We start from the raw sequence: 18,657 nt of genomic DNA, 5'->3' as shown, positions 1-18,657 counted from the left end.
CCAAATATGTTTTCCAATTACTTGACTGGTTTTCTGGTGCTAGATACTCTAAGGAAAGGGAGAGAGAAAAAGAACTGAGATCAGATACAGAGAAAAATGAGTTTTCTCTTGGTCTCAGTTCCAGAATATCAGTGCATGAGGTGTGTCAATAAAGTAAGGAGACAACCTTACTTTCATTTATTATCACACAAATCAGGAGGATTGCTGAGAATAGATGCAGGGAGAAGGGCAGGAAGGCAAGCTGATGATTCTAAGGCTTTCTGCTTTCCTTTTTTTTCCTCTTGTTCGGTACCTCCTCTCTGGGAAAAAAATCGCCATATAATCACGCCCTGGATGTAAGTCCCCCTCTCTTACCCAGTACTCTAAGGGTCTTGGCCTTGTCTTGAGAAGCTGCCACTATAGGGTTGTGTTTGCTCACTCTCGCCAACTGCCAGCACCACGTCGAGCCATTCACCCCTGTTACGCCACACACGTGTTGTTATCCTCCATTTTACAGATCAGGAGAGTGGCTGAGATGTTAAATTTGTCCAAGACAATGTAAATGGTGGATGCCTGAACCAGGTCAGGTTACCCAATGCCTATTTAATCTGGGTGTGTTCCTGTCTTCTCAGGACTTGGGAGGGTCAAGGCCTGTCTCCACAGATGACTACTAGGGATGGAGAGACTGACCTCTAGGTTGAACTGGGCTGGTTCAAATGGAGAGAGAATCTCCAGCTATAAATTGCAGCCAAGAAAATTTGCTATGCTGTAGAATTAAACAGGCAACATTGGTTCTTTATAAAAAGCCCTAAAAGCTTCCCTGTTCCCCAGGTTCTAGATGACAGATAATATTTAGGACCCAAAGCACTCTAACAAAGCAAAAGGAGGGCTGAGTACCAGCTGTTGCCCTGGTGGGTTCCAACTATAGCCTCTTGTAAAGCTGGGGACACAGCTTGGGTAATTAAAAATAGAGCCCTAACGAATGGGTCACTTTACCTCATCTTCAATCCCCTTTGCCTCCTCTCTGTTTTCGGGGGCCTTGCTAGGCAGCCTTACCTCAGGCTGATGGTTTTGGAGCAAAGAACTAGGTTCACACATTCTGGGTGGAAGTCTCAATCCAATCTCCTGCCGGTTCTGTGACCTTAATAAATTAATCTTCCTGAACTTAATTTTCTTAACATGGGGATAATAATACCTTTTCAGGGTTTTTTCCTCATCTTAGAGAAAAATTAAGTAAGTAACGAACCAGCATAGTACGTACCCAAAACAAAGTAGGTTCTAAACCGTGTTAGATTCTTTTTTCCCAAGAGTATTTAGGTGGCAGAATGGAAGTTAGACTGAGCTCTCTGGATTTGAGTCTAGTGATTCTTAGCCACAAATGTTGCTGTAAGCAAAAAGAAATAACAATGGCCTTTTGTGGAGTGCCTGCTATGAAGCAGACTGCTAGCATTTTCCTACATTACTTTACTTAATTATCACCACAATCTTGTGAAGCATATCTATTTTGCAAATGAGGGCATGGAGACTTGGCAAAATAAAATGAATTGCCAAAGGCCCAGGGCTAGTAATGACAGACTCAGGATTTAAACACGTGTGGCCCGGTCTCTATCTGTTCTGTGTCCCAGCAGAGGGCAACGGGGAAATACTGGAAATGTGTGGCTCGCTGAGAAATTTAGGGGGCTGTGTTTCTGGAGGCAGGGGAGAAGGGTCACCCTCTCTGCACTGGCAAGTGACTGTCTTCTAATTTCTTAGAAGCCTCATTCTAGCCCCGCAGCGGAGCCCTTTCACCCCGAAAATCATGAAATGGGCTCGTGTGTTACAACTCAGTTTTATGTGAGTTTGGGTAGTGACGGCCTGTTTTTCCTGGGACCCTGATCTCCTGGATAACCCAAATGTCGAAGGTTCTGACAACCCACAGTGCAGGGAGCCCCAAAAAGCAAAAGCCACCAAGAGGCTAATGACCCACCTAACGTGGCAAACTCTGTCTTTTCACTTAAAAAATTTTTTTATGTTTATTCATTTTTGAAAGACAGAGACAGAGCACAAGCAGGGGTGGGTCAGAGAGAGAGGGGGACACAGAATCCGAAGCAGGCTCTAGGCTCTGAGCTGTCAACACAAGTCCTGACGTGGGGCTTGAACTCACAAACGGTGAGATCATGACCTGAGCCGAAGCCGGATGCTCAACCGCTCAACCGACTGAGCCACCCAGGCGCCCCTCTGTCTTTTCACTTTAGCAGGTAGACCTTCTCTGGTTCCCTGTACATTTGTCTGTCTCTATAGGCTCTGGACAAGGGACCAAATGTTCCCTTTCATGTTTGAGAGTATGACTCTGAAGACTGACACCACTTCATACAAATGTTACTTTTTAAAAATGTTTTATTTGTTTTTGAGAGAGAATGAGAGAGAGCGAGGATGAGTGGGGGAGGGTCAGAGAGAGAAGGAGACAGAGGATCTAAAGTGGGCTCCACGCTGACAGCAGAGAGAGCGTTATGCGGGGCTCCAACTCACACCCTGAGATCATGACCTGAGCTGAAGTCAGACTTTCAACCGACTGAGCCACCCAGGAGCCCCTATACAAATACTACTTTTTATTAAAAACATTTTTTTAAAGTTTATTTATTTTTGAGAGAAAGACAGATTCAAAGTGCAAGCAGGGGAAGGGCAGAGAGAGAGGGAGACACAGAATCTGAAGCAGGCTCCAGGCTCTGAGCTGTCAGCACAAGAGCCCAACACAGGACTCAAACCCATGAATAGTGGGATCATGACCTGAGCCAAAGTCGGCTGCTTAACTGAGTGAGCCACCCAGATGCCCCTACAAACATTACTTTTCAAATGTAGATTACACATACATTTTTTTTATTAACCGGGGGTGTGCTGTCCACTCTCAAAATATTTTGGAGGTTAGTATTTAGAGTAAAGCCCATTGTCTTTCTAGCACCCTGGGACTCAAATTCTTTGAAAGAGTAAGCTAGGAAAGGCTGAGGACGACTCCTGAAAGAGATAAAAACAGCATGCCGATTCTGTGGTCACCTGTCTTTGGGACCCTGGGGCCTTTGCAACTCACTGTTTTTAATCTGTTAGAGAAGAAGCAATGCATTTACATAGTTTTTCAGTTATTCTAATGATCAAACCAAGCAATGCGTTGCAAGTTCTTGGAAAAGCATAAAGTACTATAAATTGCAGTTAATATTAATGTCTGACATTTTTTACACTAGATAACACAATGCAATGATAAATTAACTACATGTGGGTGAAGTGTCACCCACCCCCCAGCCTGGCTCCCCCATCCCACTGTCTCCCTAAGAAATATAGTCATATTCTCAAAAGGATGAAGTGGGGGAAAATATTAATATAAGTACTGATTTGCTACTGTTGCCATAACAAATTACTGCAAACTTAGGGACTTCAAAATAACACAAATTATTATTTACCAGTTCTGGAGGTCACAAGTCTGAGAGGTGTCTCCCTGAAGTAAAATCAAGGTGTCCACAGGCCTCCGTCCCATTCTGGAGGCTCAAGGGAGAATCTGTTTCCTTGCCTCTTCCAGCTTCTAGAGCCTGCCTGTATCCCTTTTCTCATGGTCCCCTTTTTCCATCTTCAAAGCCAGTGATGTTACATTTCTCTGTGCCTTTCTCCCATAGTCTCTTCTGCCTCTTCTACTCTTGATTGGTCTTGTGATTGCATTAGGCCCATTGGAATAACCAGGATGGTCTCCCTATTTTAATTCCCCTTTGCCATGTAACCTAACAGGCTCTGGAAATTAGAACATGAACATCTGTGGGGGGACAGTATTCTGCCGACCACAGTACATATTTGGTAAGTATTTTATCTGAAAATAATTTTAGCAAAAGCAAAAGTGGAAAATCCAAACTCTCTCTAACTTCTTGGTAATAAAGCCTTCCAGGACTACTGGATAATTCCTAGTGATATTCTTTTTCATGGGAAACCAGCAACACCTAGTGTCTCTCCGAATAAATTTCAACAGAAAACATAAAGCTTCCTGTAATTAAAAATAGACTAGAAGGTACAGCTCAGTGACTGGTGGTGGAGAAAGGAAATTCTCATGACTTCATAGAGGGGAAAAGCTGGTGATTCTCTTTTCTATCTGTTCTTTAGACCTAGTTGTGAGCCCCCACATCCATGCATACATCCAGAAGTATTTAAATTAATTCTGTTTGGGGCATGGCACAATATTGGGTTCTGTGATTGATGGAGGAAGATAAGAACACGATCCCCATCCTCAAATTGCTTCCAGTCTTATTGGGTAGACAAGCCACACGCTGGCAATAAAAGCATATATATGTACTCATTTACTCATAGATATGTACCCACTAGAGAATTAATGGCCAAGGGTACCAGTTATAATTAGGTTTAGTTGTACATATATCAAAACCCGAAAGAACACTGGCTTAAATCCCGGAGAAATTCACTTTCTGTTCTGGTGAAATAGTTGGTATAGTCACTGGCATCACCCTGAAAAGTTAAACATAGAGTCACCACAGGACCCAGCAGTTGCACAGCTAAATACACATCCAAGAGAATTGAAAACACACTTCCATACAAAAACTTTTACACTAATGCCTATTAACACATATAATAGCCAGAAAGTGGAAATGACACAAAGGTCCACCAACTGACAAATAGGTAAACAAAATGCGATCTCTCTATACAATGGAATATTATTCAAGCATAAAAAGGAATGAAGTACTGATACATGCCACAATGTGGAAGAACCTGGAAAACATTATGCTCACTGGAAGAATCCAAACACAGAAGGCCACATAGTGTATGATTCTATTTATATGAAATGTCCAGAACAGGTAAATCCATAGAGACAGAAAACAGATTAGTGGTTGCCAGCGGCTGGGGAGTAGGAAGGGAAGAAGGGAAGTGACCGCTAGTGAGCAAAGGGTTGATTTGGGGGGTGATGAAAATGTTCTGGAATTAGTGGTGATGGTCGAATAGCTTTCTGCATATGCTAAAAGCCCTAACCACCATTGAATTGTACACTTTAAGTGGGTGAATTGTTTGGTATGTGAATTATATCTCAATAAAGTTACTAAAAGCATGCTAGGAGGATCAAGGAGGCAAAAATGGGTGAGGAATAATTAGAGGACATGGAGAAGAGATTAGAAAATACCTCCTGTTGGCTGTTTGCTCCCCTCCCCCCAGCTCCTTCTCCAGGCCTTAGAGTGGTTGCCCTTTCTTTCCCATGTATTGGGCCTCCTTCCTCTCCTCCTACCCAACTACAAACAGCAGAATGTTCACTGGGTGAGGCTGACGTGGCCCCAGACAGGGAGAGAGATGGCATTTCTGATCCCTATGGATGGAGAATGTGTTGATGGAAACAGAATGGAATAGGGTTCATGCCCCCTGCTACTGATGGTGTCCCCACATGGGAGGCACTTCTGGTTCAAGAGAACAAGGGTCCTTGGGAGTCTCTGGCCCTGATGGGACAGGGGAGGGGCTCTGTGAGCTTGATACATCCCTGTGGCCCACTGTGCAGTTTGCTCATCTGTTTGGAGGATGAAGAATCTTAGGGCTGCCTGTGTCCCTAATCTCCATGGGGGATGTGAACTAGCAGTGCCCGTCCCCCGCTCCCCTGGCTGGCCTTGCTCTGGGCCCTCAGGCTATTCGTCCTCCCTCCAGTCCCCACTTATAGAGTAGAACATACGTTCTGACACCTCCTTCACAGACATGTGGCTTTATTATTGATCTGTCTCCTGTTAGTCTTGTGCTGTACAAACCAAGTACCCTCCCTTACTCTCTCCCTTCCTTCCTTCCTCTCTCTCTCCCTTCTTCTTTCTTTCTTTCTTTCTTTCTTTCTTTCTTTCTTTCTTTCTTTCTTTCTTTCTTTCTCTTTTTCTTTTTTTGGAGTTGTCACACAAATGAAACTTTATTTGTGGCAAATAAGGAGATCACAGAGAATAACTTCCAAAGCCATGACTCCTTAAGTACTGTTTCTGACACCACTCTAAGGGTTATTTCACTCTAATAGACATAGATTGGATTAAGTATAGATTGGATTAAGCTCCGTGCGTTAACCTCGAGTGACTCACGTCTGCCTCTGTGAACTTTGTCCCCATATTCATGGCTTCCGGGGGTCTAAGTAGGGTGGAGATGCATGAACTTTGAGTCTGAGGTGGAGAAACCACCTTAAAGGATAGAGTCCCAGGTGTCGCAGCCAGGAGAAGTGTAAAGAGACATGAGGACTAAATGTAACATGGTATCTAGGATGGGATCCTGCGATGGAAAAATGACCTTAGTTAAAAATTAAGAAAATATGAATAAAGTGTGGACTTTGGTTGATAATAATATATTGATATTGTGTATTAATTGAGACAAATGTGCCATACTAATGTAAGATGTTCATCACAGGGAAAACAAGTTTGAGGTATATGGAAACTCTCTGTATTATCTTTGAAAATTTTCTATAAATCTAAAATGATTCTAAAATTAAAACTTCATTAACCCCCCCCCCCCCCATACAGTGTCCTGATCTCCATCAGAGCATTTAGCTCTGGACTAGACAGACCATTTTATTTTATTTTGTTTTATTTTATTTTTTATTTATTTTTTAAATGTTTTTATTTATTTTTGAGAGAGAGAGACAGAGAGACAGAGCACAAGCGAGGGAGGGGCAGAGAGACAGACATAGAGAGGGAGACACAGAATCTGAAGCAAGTTCCAGGCCCTGAGCTGTCAGCACAGAACCCAATGTGGGGCTCGAACCCATGAATTGCGAGATCATGACCTGAGCCGAGGTCAGATGCTCGACTGACTGAGCCACCCAGGTGCCCCTAGCCAGACCATTTTAAAGGAAGCGTGCCATCCCATGTGCCTTCTTTTTTGAATCTATTTTTTAAGGATCTTTAAAATTATTTTTAAGTAATTGCTGCACCCAACATGGGGCTTGAACTCACAACCCCGAGATCAAGAGTCACAAGCTTCTTCAACTGAGCCAGCCAGACGCCCTCCATATGCCTTCTTTAAAGGGTAGTTCTCTATACTACTTGTATCATCAGTGCAGCCTGGAAAAGATCCATTTATCCACGTATAAAGGACAGGGTTTTAAAGTCCTGGGTGAGTGGATAGGAAGATGAGCAGAGGTGCACGTTCTGGTCCCAGGGTGAATGAGGCCTCAAAGGACAGTGAGTGACTGTGGTAACCCTGGGCCATGTCCAAATGGCTGTTAGGAAAGAACTGACCCATGAAGACACATCTCAGGGCACTGAGGTAAATTTTGCATCCATGGCAGGGCCAAAGGTCAGGAGCTGAAGTGCAGCCGGGCTCTGTGCCAAACTCATGAGCACAGTCTGAGAATGAGCAGGGGCTGAGGGGTATGTGTAAGCCACGTAACTGGGTCATTCAGAAGTGGGTTCAGAAGCTCTGGTTCCCAGGCTTCCGATTTGGGTGCACAATGGGCCAGCACACTTCTCATGACAAACCGTTAAAGATAGATAGCCTGGCTGACAAAATGCCTCTGTCCACTCCTCTAGGGGACACTGCTGAGAGAAAAGAGAGATTGAAGAGGTGGAGGGAGGGGAGAGAAACAACTTGGCAGCCTGTCCTACTCTTTAAGCAATGCCTGGTTTTCCTAGGGAGGTGCTTATATATTCAGTGTGATGGGCTGAATAGTGTCTCTCAAATTCACATCTACTTGGAACCTCAGAATGTGACCTTAGTTGGAAATAGGGTCTTTGCAGATATAATTATTTAAGATGAGGTCATTCTGGGTTCAAGTGGACCCTAACCCAATGACTTTTGTCCTTATAAGAGGAGACACACAGACACAGGGAAGAAGGCCATGTGAAATCGGAGGCAGAGTATGGAGTGATACGGCCGGAAGCCAGGGAACAGCATGGATTGCCAGGAGCCACCAGAAGGCAGGAAGAGGGAGTATGGCACTGTTGACACCTTGATTTGGGACTTGTAGGCTCCAGAATTGAGAGAGACTACATTTATGTTGTTTTAGGCTACCTAGTTTGTGGTTCTCTGTTATGGCGGCCTGAGGAAATCGGTACACCTGATGGGGATGATGATGGGAAGGTGTGCAGCACCAGCTATACTTGGAAGGCCTGAGGCTGTGGTGATGCCTGGTCCCTGGCAGATCCAAAGTCTGGAGCTGGAGCCTCATAATTGTGAGCCCCAACATGGTCCCCAAATTAATGAGAAATTCGTATGGGTGATAATGTGGGTTACCCTTGCCTTCTACCCACCCCTTCCCCCACAGCGAAGGCTTGCCCATGTGGGGTTTCCTTGTGAAATCTTTATGTAAATTCCTCCTGCAGAGTTTTCCCAGTGGTTCTATGGGATGTGACCACAATTTCTTCTCTAGGAGTTACCTGTCCTGCACCTTCAAGCAGAGATGCCTCTCTTTTAGGCTCCTTGGTCTGCTTGACCATTGTGGCCTCTGACCGCACTATGGTCATAGTGTGGCCACAGTCTCTGACACTATGAACCATCCCTTCCCAAAACTTCTCTCCTAGGTAGCAACACCTCTGTCTTCTTTCTCCTATGACTTCCTCTCTTCTTACCTCTGTGACTTAGTTGTCTTCCCCACTCACTAGAAAATGTTGCTGTTGACTTGAGTTCTGTATTTGAACTTCTCTCATTACTTCACAACTCTCTTGGGGAACCATCCAGTTTCCTAGCTTTAATTGCCACCACCATGTGACCCCTAACCCCGTGTTCTAGTTCTGGACCCTTCCTTGAGCTTCAACTTCATATACCCAATGCAGGGTTTCTGTCTGGTGGTACCAGTCACTTGTGACTCAGTGGGTTCTACAAGCCGTATTGATGTGTCTCTTCCCTCACCTAGAACCACAGACTCCCCTCTGGTGAGATGAAGAATTCATAAAGAGTTTTCAGTGAAGACTTAAAAGATAGATGTTGAACAGTTTTGAAGGAAGTGAACACACACACACACACACACACACACACACACACACACACACCACAGTTGGTACCAGGGTAAGAATTACCCAATCAATAGACTGTCAAAACTTGTCTATACTCACTTTTATTATGATGCAAGAGGATTTTAGGACACAAAATACACATTTAAGGAAACCATAGGCTAAAGTATAATACATTTAATAGCTCCTTCCAGCCACGTTGTTCTCTCCCCTTTCCAGATCTTAGCCCTAAGAGGCCACTCTTCCTGGTAACCTGGTATTGTCTTCAAGCCAGGCTGAGCCCTTTGAAGTCTCTTAAGTGGATGGAAAAGTACTTTTTCCCTGTCTCCATCCTCCTTTGTGCAGGTGAGTTCTGCCCTTCTTCTCTGAAATGATGTCTTTCTGGCCTTGTTCTGGTACACCCAGCAGGCTGATGAACCTAGACCTCCTGTGTGAGCCATGGTCCTGAGCCTTTAGACTGTCACACTTCTCTCTGTACCCTGTCACCGCTTGCATTAACTGCCTTTGGTCAGAGTCCAGGTCAGCTAATACCTCTATGAAATCATAAGAAATATCAAAATTCTGTAATGGTCCAAGGGCCATTAAAAAAAACTTTAAAGGGTTTGTGAATCCAGAAATGGCCTGGGGAGTTGTGAGATGGGATGAGAACCCACATAATAAGGTTTATTTCCAAAGGTGGTATAAAGTTATCCAAGTCCAGCATCCCATTGATAAAGATGATAAAATCCTGACTCTAGAGGCCGAGAAATATATAGGTGAAGATGTTTGAATGGATAATGCTGGCCATTCCCTTGGTATATGAATGCACAGTTTGTTTTTGAGACATCCGCAATGATTAGAAATGTGCCCCTGAGCTGCTCTGGGCTCAGCTATGGCACACATGTCTTAATTAGGTGGGTTTTGACTCATCATTATTTAGGTACCTATTTTTCCTTAACAGGGTGCTTTCCTTGTTTTATGCAATTAGAAGGAGGAAGCTCACAAAAGTCATCACATTACAGAAGAGATATGACAGAAAAGATCATTAATTCTATCTCACTGTACAAATCCCAGCAGTAATTAGGGACTTACATAAACAGCACCGCTTAAATTATTTAGTTGACAATTGCTAATAACAACTCCAGCTGTGTGGTGGTGCATTTTATTCTTCATAAAAGCAAAAGTGATTAGCTCGCTATATAATCTAATCATTGGAAAAATGTAATTCCCATAGCAACATCTGTTATTACTGCCTCGTAAAAGGGCAGGCAGAATTTTGACACATCCAATTGTACTGCAGCCTGAAAATCAAAGTAAATGCTTCCTCCACTAGAGGGCTGGTACCCATGCTGTCCTGGGGAGCCGCCCCCCCAACCCCGACCCCCTGCCCCAGGGGCGGCAGGCAGTGTGGACAGAGTGGGGCAGAACCTAATTTTCAGCAATTTCTTACTTTTTATTACCTGGATGAATTCTAAGAATAAATGCCTGCAGCAGCTAATTCTTTTGAGACAACAGTAGTTCTAGAAAGATGATTGAAGCTCACATGAGAGATTTGGGGGCGGATTTTTAAACTTACAATCACAAACAATTCAATTTAAATATTTATCGGGCTCCTTGGCTGTGTGAGGATGTGGGCCAGCTGCTAATTACCACGCAGGGAGACACCTGGTGTCAAGGAGCTTCTTTCTTACTTGGGCCATTAGTAACTGATGTTTCCAGATCTCCGGGGCAACTGGTCACCTGCTAGAAGCTGGGTGTGGTCATGTCCCTTCAATAGGTCAAAACCTATAGAAACTCTTGTATGATTCCTTCACTTCCCTATCTCCCGGCCAACAAGTGGCCAGCGAGTTTTCTTTTTAACTGGATCAAATCTAGCCCATCTTGTTACAGAAAGTGAGACTTCCTGCCACACCGGCTGGTGGACAATCAATGAGAGCACAGATACAAAGGCACAGCGGTTGGATTGTAATACGCCTTGGTGAAGGCGTTTTTCTTCCCCCCTCTTCCCTTTTAAAATCTCATGAAAAATGGGAATTCTTACTTCTCAAAAGAGAGCTGAATTCATGTGTATTTTTACTACAGCAATGTCTAGAAATGTTTATATGAGAGATTTCTTTTTTTTTTAATTTTTTTTTCAATGTTTATTCATTTTTGAGACAGAGAGAGACAGAGTATGAGTGGGGGAGGGGCAGAGAGAGAGGGAGACACAGGATTGGAAGCAGGCTCCAGGCTCTGAGCCATCAGCCCAGAGCCCGACACTCACGAACCGTGAGATCGTGACCTGAGCCAAAGTCAGACGCTCAACCGACTGAGCCACCCAGGCGCCCCCTATGAGAGATTTCTTCATTTGAGGTCTGGGTAATGGCTGGCATGATTTTACAGTTACAATATGTGGTAGAGTCTGCTGATTGTCTTCCAATATTTATTCTCTTCTTCTCCCTTAGCAATAGCACCTCAGTATCGAAGTGGGCATGTTGTGCCTCAAGATCAAAGACATTTGCTAAGGTCCATTGCAGCTATGCAAGACCATGTGACTACTACGTAAGGAAATGTTGAAATAAAGTACTGTTTGGGATTGCTGTGAAACTCTTTCTTTTTAATTTTGTTTTTGTTTTTGAGAAAGAGAGTCGAGTGGAAGAGGGGCAGAGAGATGGAGACACAGGATCTGAAGCAGGCTTCAGGCTCTGAGCTGTCAGCACAGAGCCCAATGCAGGGCTTGAACCCATGTACCATGAGATCATGACCAGAGCCAAAGTCGGACACTTAACTGACTGAGCCACTGAGCCACCCAGCCACCCCGAAGGCTCTTTTTAAAGGGAAGAAGTACCCCTGTCTTTTCCTTTGTTCTATTCTGCTGCCTGGAAAAGCTATTCAGTGGCTAAAGCTCTAGCAGCCCTCTTAGACCATGAGGAGGAGGGCCCCACACTAGGGATGGTGGAGAGTGAGCTGGAAAGCACCCTGGGTCTTTTGTTACTTACTGGAGTGTCATGTATGTAATGGATTGTCTACTTTTTTTTTTTTTTTTTTTTTTTTTTGTAGAGAGAGAGAGCATAAAAGAGAGGGATAGAGGGGGAGAGAGGTAATCTTAAGCAGGCTCCATGCTCATTGTGGAGCCCAGCATGGGACTCGATCCCACCGTCCTGGGATCATGATCTGAGCTGAAATCAAGAGTTGGATGCTCAACTGACTGAGCTACCCAGGTACCCCTGTAGTGTCTACCTCTAGATTTCTTCTAGATGGAAGAAAAATAAATTCCTAATTTGCGTAAGCTACTGTTTTTAAAATTTTAATTGATGCATTTGGTCATTTTAAAATTGTGGTCAAAAAGTGAAATATATTTCTCATCTTAACCATTTTTAAATGTATATTTCAGTAGTGTTCACTATCTGCACACAAACCACTGTTGTTTTGGCTTTTGTTTATATGAAGCCAAACCTAACCCTAACTAAAACACAATAGAAGTTCTTTAACTGATCTCCAATTAACTATCTTGTTAAATGAAGGGCTCTCTCTACTTGTCCATCATGTGAAGGCTCCTGGCTACTATATGCTCTAGGATAGTGCATCTCAATGTTTTTTTATTTTTGAAAGAGAGAGAGAGTGAGTGTGAGTGGGGGAGGAACAGAGAGAGAGGTGGACACAGGATCCGAAGCAGGCTCCAAGCTTTGAGCTGTCAGCACAGAGCTCGAACTCACGAACTATGAGATCATGACCTGAACCAAAGTCGACCGACTGAGCCACCCAGGCGCCCCTAGGACAGTGCTTCTCAAACCTGCCTGTACTCAGAACTGATTACCGAGCTCCACTCCCAGAGTTTCTGATTCAGTTGGTTTGGGATGGCCTGAGACTTTTGCATTTCTTAGTTTTTTTTTTTTTTTTAACATTTATTTATTTTTGAGAGACAGAGAGAGAGAGCAGGGGAGGAGCAGAAAGAGGGAGGCGCACAATCCAAAGTAGGCTCCAGGCTCTGAGCTGTTAGCACTGAGCCCAAAGCGGGGCTTAAACCCACGAACCTCGAGATCGTGACCTGAGCCGAAGTGGGATGCTTAACCAAATGAGCCACCCAGGCACCTGCGAGAATTTTGCATTTCTAACTGGTTCCCAGGTGACACTGATGCTATTGGTCTGGGGACACTACAGTCTTCTGTCCTTGTAGGGAGAGCTGAATGTTGCCAGGAATCACTTAGGTACATCCTGAAACCTGTGTATGTATTGTATTTTTGATTGTCTTTTCAATTGTAACGATGTCAATTTGTTTATACGGAATGTACTTGTGATTACAATTTAATTAAATATCACATCAACCTATGAAAAAGTAGTTGGAAAAAACGATTGTTACTATGAAGCCAAGCTGAATGTTTTTGGAGGGACTTAATATAGGTGCTCACTAAAATAATGTTTGGTTTGGTGGGGCAACTGTTGAGACGAGAAAAAAAAGTCTGTAAAAATTTAGAGGAATTATGCATTTAAGCTGCTTTAACAGGGTCTTTAAATTATTGTTTTACTTTAAATAAACTAGGGATGGTGGAGGCTATGAGTTGTAAATGATGTGCGTGGTTGTGATTTAGTCAATAAAAACAAAATAGAACTTCAGTCTCTGGTTCCAGTCTTTAAAGAGACAAAAACCTTTGGAGAAATTGCAAACGAATGCATGCTCAAACATTTTAAATTGAAATAACATTTTAAATTAAAACTGAATGTTTAAATTAAAATAAATATTTAAAGTATGTTCCCTCCTTGCTTTTTGAGTGAACCGATTGTCTTAGCCTGAGTTACCCAGAAGGCAGAGCTTGTGGAAATGGCTTATGTGCTATTACTTTAATCAGGAATGCAATCCAAGCAGGATGAAGAAAAGGGGAGTGAGGCAAGGAAAGAGGGAGAGCCAATATGAAAATGCTAAGCTGAAGTGGCCCACGCTTACAATCAAGTGTGACCGATTTCTTGATCTTATGGGACTATTTTCTGAGACACTATATACATGGCTGCTTTTTAGGACAGTATGTCTAGTGAAAAGAGGGAGAAGAATTTACTTGCTACTTCCCACCTCCCATTGGTTAAAAGTTTGCTCCATGGAGTATTAACTTTCTTATACTCCCATTTAGACATGTATGGGCACTAGGGCTGACTTCTTGGGCATGTGACCAATATACAGAGCCCCAAGCTCAGGAGGGGGCTGACTCCTGGGGTTTAATGTTCTGTATTACTGTCTTGAAATTCTTTTTTTTTTTTAATGTTTATTATTTTTTGAGAGAGAGTGAGAGCGAGCGTGAGTGGGGAAGGGGCAGAGAGAGAGAAGGAGACACAGAATCCGAAGCAGGCTCCAGGCTCTGAGCTGTCAGCACAGAGCCCTAAGTGGGGCCCGAACCCTCATACCATGAGACCATAACCTGAGCTGAAGTCGGAAGCTCAAATGACTGAGCCACCCAGGTGCCTCATTGAAATTCTGAATAATTTTATCTCTGAATGTGTGTTTTGTAAGAGAATTTGAGAGACAATGAAGCCTGTGCTTGGGGACTTGGGATTCCTGCTCACAAGATGTCCTGGCTCTCCTCTTTCCCTGATTCCCTGGGATGGGTTCTCAGCAACCTTCTTCCCACCCCTGCCGCTGCCCTCTGCCCCATGGCTTGACACTATCTATTAGCCTGAATGTGTCAGAGTGATGAGGCATATGGTGAGATAGTGGAGTCCATAGTCATGTGTCCCTTGTTATACTTTCTCTTTTATCAAGTGGGTCCCTTGGACCAAGGCAATGTTATATGTGATATAATGTCAATAGAATAGGCATTTGTAAACCCTGGATGGTGGTGTTCCTCATCTAACATAGAAGGTGATGTAAATGTAATTCCATGAGGAATAGTGGTACGTTAATAAATATTTCAGGGCCAGTCTCTGCTGTTGGCAGATTGAGCATTCAGCAGTGGTACGAGCTACATCAGCCTTGGTGAGAAGTAATTGCGAGTGACTCTTTCTCGGGGTTGTATGAACCCCACGTTGGGTGTAGAGATTACTTAAAATCTTTTTTTAATGTTTATTTATTTTTGACAGAGAGAGAGACAGAGTGCAAGCAGGGGAGGGTTGGAGAGAGAGGGAGACAGAGAGTCTGGAGCAGGCTCCAGGCTCTGAGCTAGCAGCACAGAGCCTGACGCGGGGCTTGAACTCATGAACCATGAGATCACGACCTGAGCCGAAGTCAGATGCTTAACCGACTGAGCCACCCAGGTGCCCCAAGATTACTTAAAATCTTTTTTTTCAAAAAAAATTAATGATTTCTCAACCTTGTGAGGTCATTTTCTGACAGGCTTTGCTTTGCTGTGTTTTGTTTTCAGGTCAGTTCATATAGAGTCTGATGGAAGGAAGAATTGATCTGTCAGCTGCCATTTTGCCTCAGTCAAAAACTTGCCCCATTGGGCATTAATTTCCTCGCACTTCCCAATTGTACATATGCGGGCAATGTATATACATGTGGGCAGATCTTTCCTCCAGGAAAACCTGGAGGCGGAAGTGAGAGAAGTGGGGCGTGGGCACAAAGGTAGGTACTGTCAGATTGCGGCAGCTGGGCCTGGAACAAGTGACCAAAATCCCTGGATTCGGGTAGACCAAGAGTGCCGAAGCAAAACACAAAAGGAGTGTTTGATTTATTAACCAACTACAAATCCCAGATGAAATTGGGTTGGGGAGCTTCTGCTACATTTATCTGTGAGATGAAGGGTCTTAATCAGAATAATTGACTATTGATGGTCATTTACCCTATCCCAGGGACTTGCAGATCTCACGGCAGCCGTGACCTTTCCCTGCACCTCCTAACTCATGTGTCCAACTGCCTAGTTGATCTTGGCCACATACACATTTAATACGGCATTTCAAACTTAAAGTTGCCACACCAGAACTCGTAATTCCTGCCACCCCACTAGACTTGCTTCTCCTTCAAGCAGTTGCTCAACACACTTGTTCCTCTCTTTCCGTCAGCGACCTCTCCCGTGACTCATCTCCATTTGCTCCGGCAACAGGTCTTCCAAGGCATATCTTGAATATGCTCACTTCACCACTACTTCCCAGTTGAAGCCGTTTTTACCTTTACTTGTATTATTGAAACAACCTCCCTTCTACACTTGCTCCGTCCGTTCTTCACAGAGCAGGAATACTTTCTAAAAATGGAACACAGATCATGTCAGTACCCTGCTTAAAACTCTCTGATTATGCTCCCTCCTATAATTAGCATAAAATCCAATCTTGTACGTGGTCTGGCTCCTGCCTCTCTCCCTGACTATCTCATACCACTCACTTCCTCCACCACTGCATTCCAGCCACCCTGGCTTTCTTTCTGCCCGTAGCTCTTCCCTCTGCCCAGAGGGCTTTCCTCCCTGAGCTGTGCATGGCTAGTTCTTCTGAAGAGTCCATCAACGCAGTGTGGCCTACCCGGTTCCTGTCCCACACCCTATGCTGATATAATTTTTGTTTATTTGCTCTCTCTTGCTGACCTCCATTAGAGTGTGAGGAGTGGAGAGCTTATTCTTTTTCACTCTTTTTTTTTGTTTGTTTTATTTTATTTAAAAAATTCTTTTTTTAGTGTTTATTTTTTTTGAGAGAGAGATAGAGTGTGAGTGGGAGAGGTGCAGAGAGAGAGAGGGAGACACAGAATCTGAAGCGGACTCTGGGCTCCGAGCTGTCAGCACAGAGCCCGACACGGGGCTCGAACCCACAAGCCATGAGATCATGGCCTGAGCCGAAGTCGGCTGCTCAACCGACTGAGCCACCCAGGCGCCCCTCACTCTTTTTTTTTTTTTTTTAATGTTTTGGGGTCCCTGGGTGGCTCAGTTGGTTAAGCGTCCGACTTTGGCTTGCGTCATGATCTCGTGGTTTGTGAGTTTGAGCCCCGCGTCGGGCTCTGTGCTGACAGCTCGGAGCCTGGAGTCCGCTTCAGGTTCTGTGTCTCCCTCTCTCTCTGCCCCTCCCCTGCTCATGCTCTTTCTCTGTCTCTCAATAATAAGTAAACATTAAAATTTTTTAAAATGTTTTAAGTTTATTTATTTAATTTGAGAGAGACAGAGACAACATGAGTGGGGGAGGCGGAGAGAGAGAGAGAGAGAGAGAGAGAGAGAGAGAGAGAGAATCCCAAGCAGGCACCATGCTCAGCGTGAAGGCCAATGCGGACTCAATCCCACAACTGCGAGACCACAACTTAGGCTGAAATGAAGAGCTACCCAGGCGTCCACCCCCCCCCCCCCCACTTTTTTTAAGTAGGCTTCATGCCCAGCACGGAGCCCAGTGCCAGGCTTGAACTCACAACCCTGAGATCAAGACCTGAGCTGAGATTGAGACTCAGAGGCTTAACCGACTGATCTGCCCAGGCACCTCAGTAATTTTTTTTAAGTGGCATCCTGTTTTTCATTTGACTGAAGAAAACCTAGAAACTGTTTCTAGAGGACTAACAGCTTGGGCCCCATGGCCAGATAGGTCAAATAGGCTTCCCTATGGACAATTCGAACTGGGGATCAGTTGTGCAGGCAACTGCCAGAAGCTCTGTGACTAATTTCAAATGGACCTCCCTGAAGTTAATTCTTATGCATAGCCTAGGGATGACCAGAGCCTTTAGGAGGCTGAGACGAAATCTTTCAAGCCCCAACCTATGCCAGTGAAGCTATTCTGTTACCTAGATAGCACATGAGAAACTCATTTTAGACCCATTGTAATTAGTGTTGTCTGCGTTTTCCATAGGAATGCGCTCATCACTCTTTGATATTATTTCTGGGATGGCCCTTGGAAATCATCTAGTTTAGCCTTATTTCATGGATGAGAAAAGTAAGATCTAGAGAGGGAAAGCAACTAAGCTAAGGTCATTTCGTTAGTCAGAGGCAGAGCCAGGACCAGAATTAGATCTCTTAACAGAGAGTGGAAGCTTTTACAATATACCCTGACACTTGTTCCTTTATTCTCCTGGCCTTCTAAAAAAATGGCCTCAAGGGATTTACCTTAAACAATGTCCTTGTGAGTCCTGATGGGATCACCTTGGGTCTCTGAACACTGGCAGTGGTGGTAATCTGGGAGGTGCTGATCTTCCTTTCTTATTTTGCTTGGACAATTCTTGACTCATTATCAAACACATCTTTACCACCAAGGGAAGTATGTATTGTGTATTCATTTAGGGCAGCGAGACCTACAAAAAGTCACAGAAACATTCCTATTCCAACTAGTTAACAGGCTACTGAAATTTACCAGAAAGAAATTACTGTGGGTGTATTTTTTCACAGTGATTCATTCAATTTGTCTCATCACGAATCAAATAGATACAGTGGTCCTTCCTCTGTTAAGTTTAGGTTGCAGAGTTTCAGAAAGTTTATCCAGATCTCAAAAATCCAGAACTGTTTTTTTTTTTTTTTTTTTTTTGGTACTGTATTGCTGTAGTTAAATTCCCCACCAGGGAGCTCATTCCCCACCAGGGAATGAGTTTGAATAATTTGTTTTGAAGATTTGGGAGGAAAATAGAAGGTTTTCCTTCACAGAAAACAACTCGATTCTATATTCTCTTTCCTGTATATGTATTCACCATTTACTTCTTTCTGTTTGCCTGATTTCAGGTATGGGAGGAGGAAAAACATCCAAATTTGCAGTTTTCTATCCATATTTGTTTCCTCCAGATAATTTTCAGGAGGATGAGGATTTGGTTGCTGGGGGTGGTGAACACCTCTGAGCAAACTGAGTAACTTAATAGCCCTGTGCATTTCTAGCTGAGCATGCGACCAGGAAGTTCAGGACTGCTGTTTTATGGTTGGAGCCTCTTGGT

At 43.9% G+C, this 18,657-nt stretch overlaps 1 protein-coding gene across 24 annotated transcripts in view; it reads left to right on the top strand.

The window, feature by feature from the left end:
- Window positions 1–18,657, top strand: part of GCC1 (GRIP and coiled-coil domain containing 1) — a 58,505-nt gene that overhangs the window by 7,993 nt on the left and 31,855 nt on the right. For 10 of the 24 annotated variants that reach the window (XR_006212380.1, XR_006212382.1, XR_006212386.1 and 7 more), the window contains exons 2-5: window positions 3,730–3,795; window positions 9,117–9,242; window positions 11,321–11,417; window positions 15,203–15,405. The exons of 2 other annotated variants lie outside the window; for them this stretch is intronic. The gene's annotated coding sequence lies outside the window, so the exon portion shown is untranslated. 12 more of the 24 variants (XR_006212371.1, XR_006212384.1, XR_006212375.1 and 9 more) reach the window with 12 other exon arrangements.

Source organism: Panthera tigris, chromosome A2, assembly GCF_018350195.1.
Source record: "Panthera tigris isolate Pti1 chromosome A2, P.tigris_Pti1_mat1.1, whole genome shotgun sequence".
Lineage (NCBI taxonomy): Eukaryota > Metazoa > Chordata > Mammalia > Carnivora > Felidae > Panthera > Panthera tigris.
This window is presented reverse-complemented; position numbering and strand designations above follow the sequence as displayed.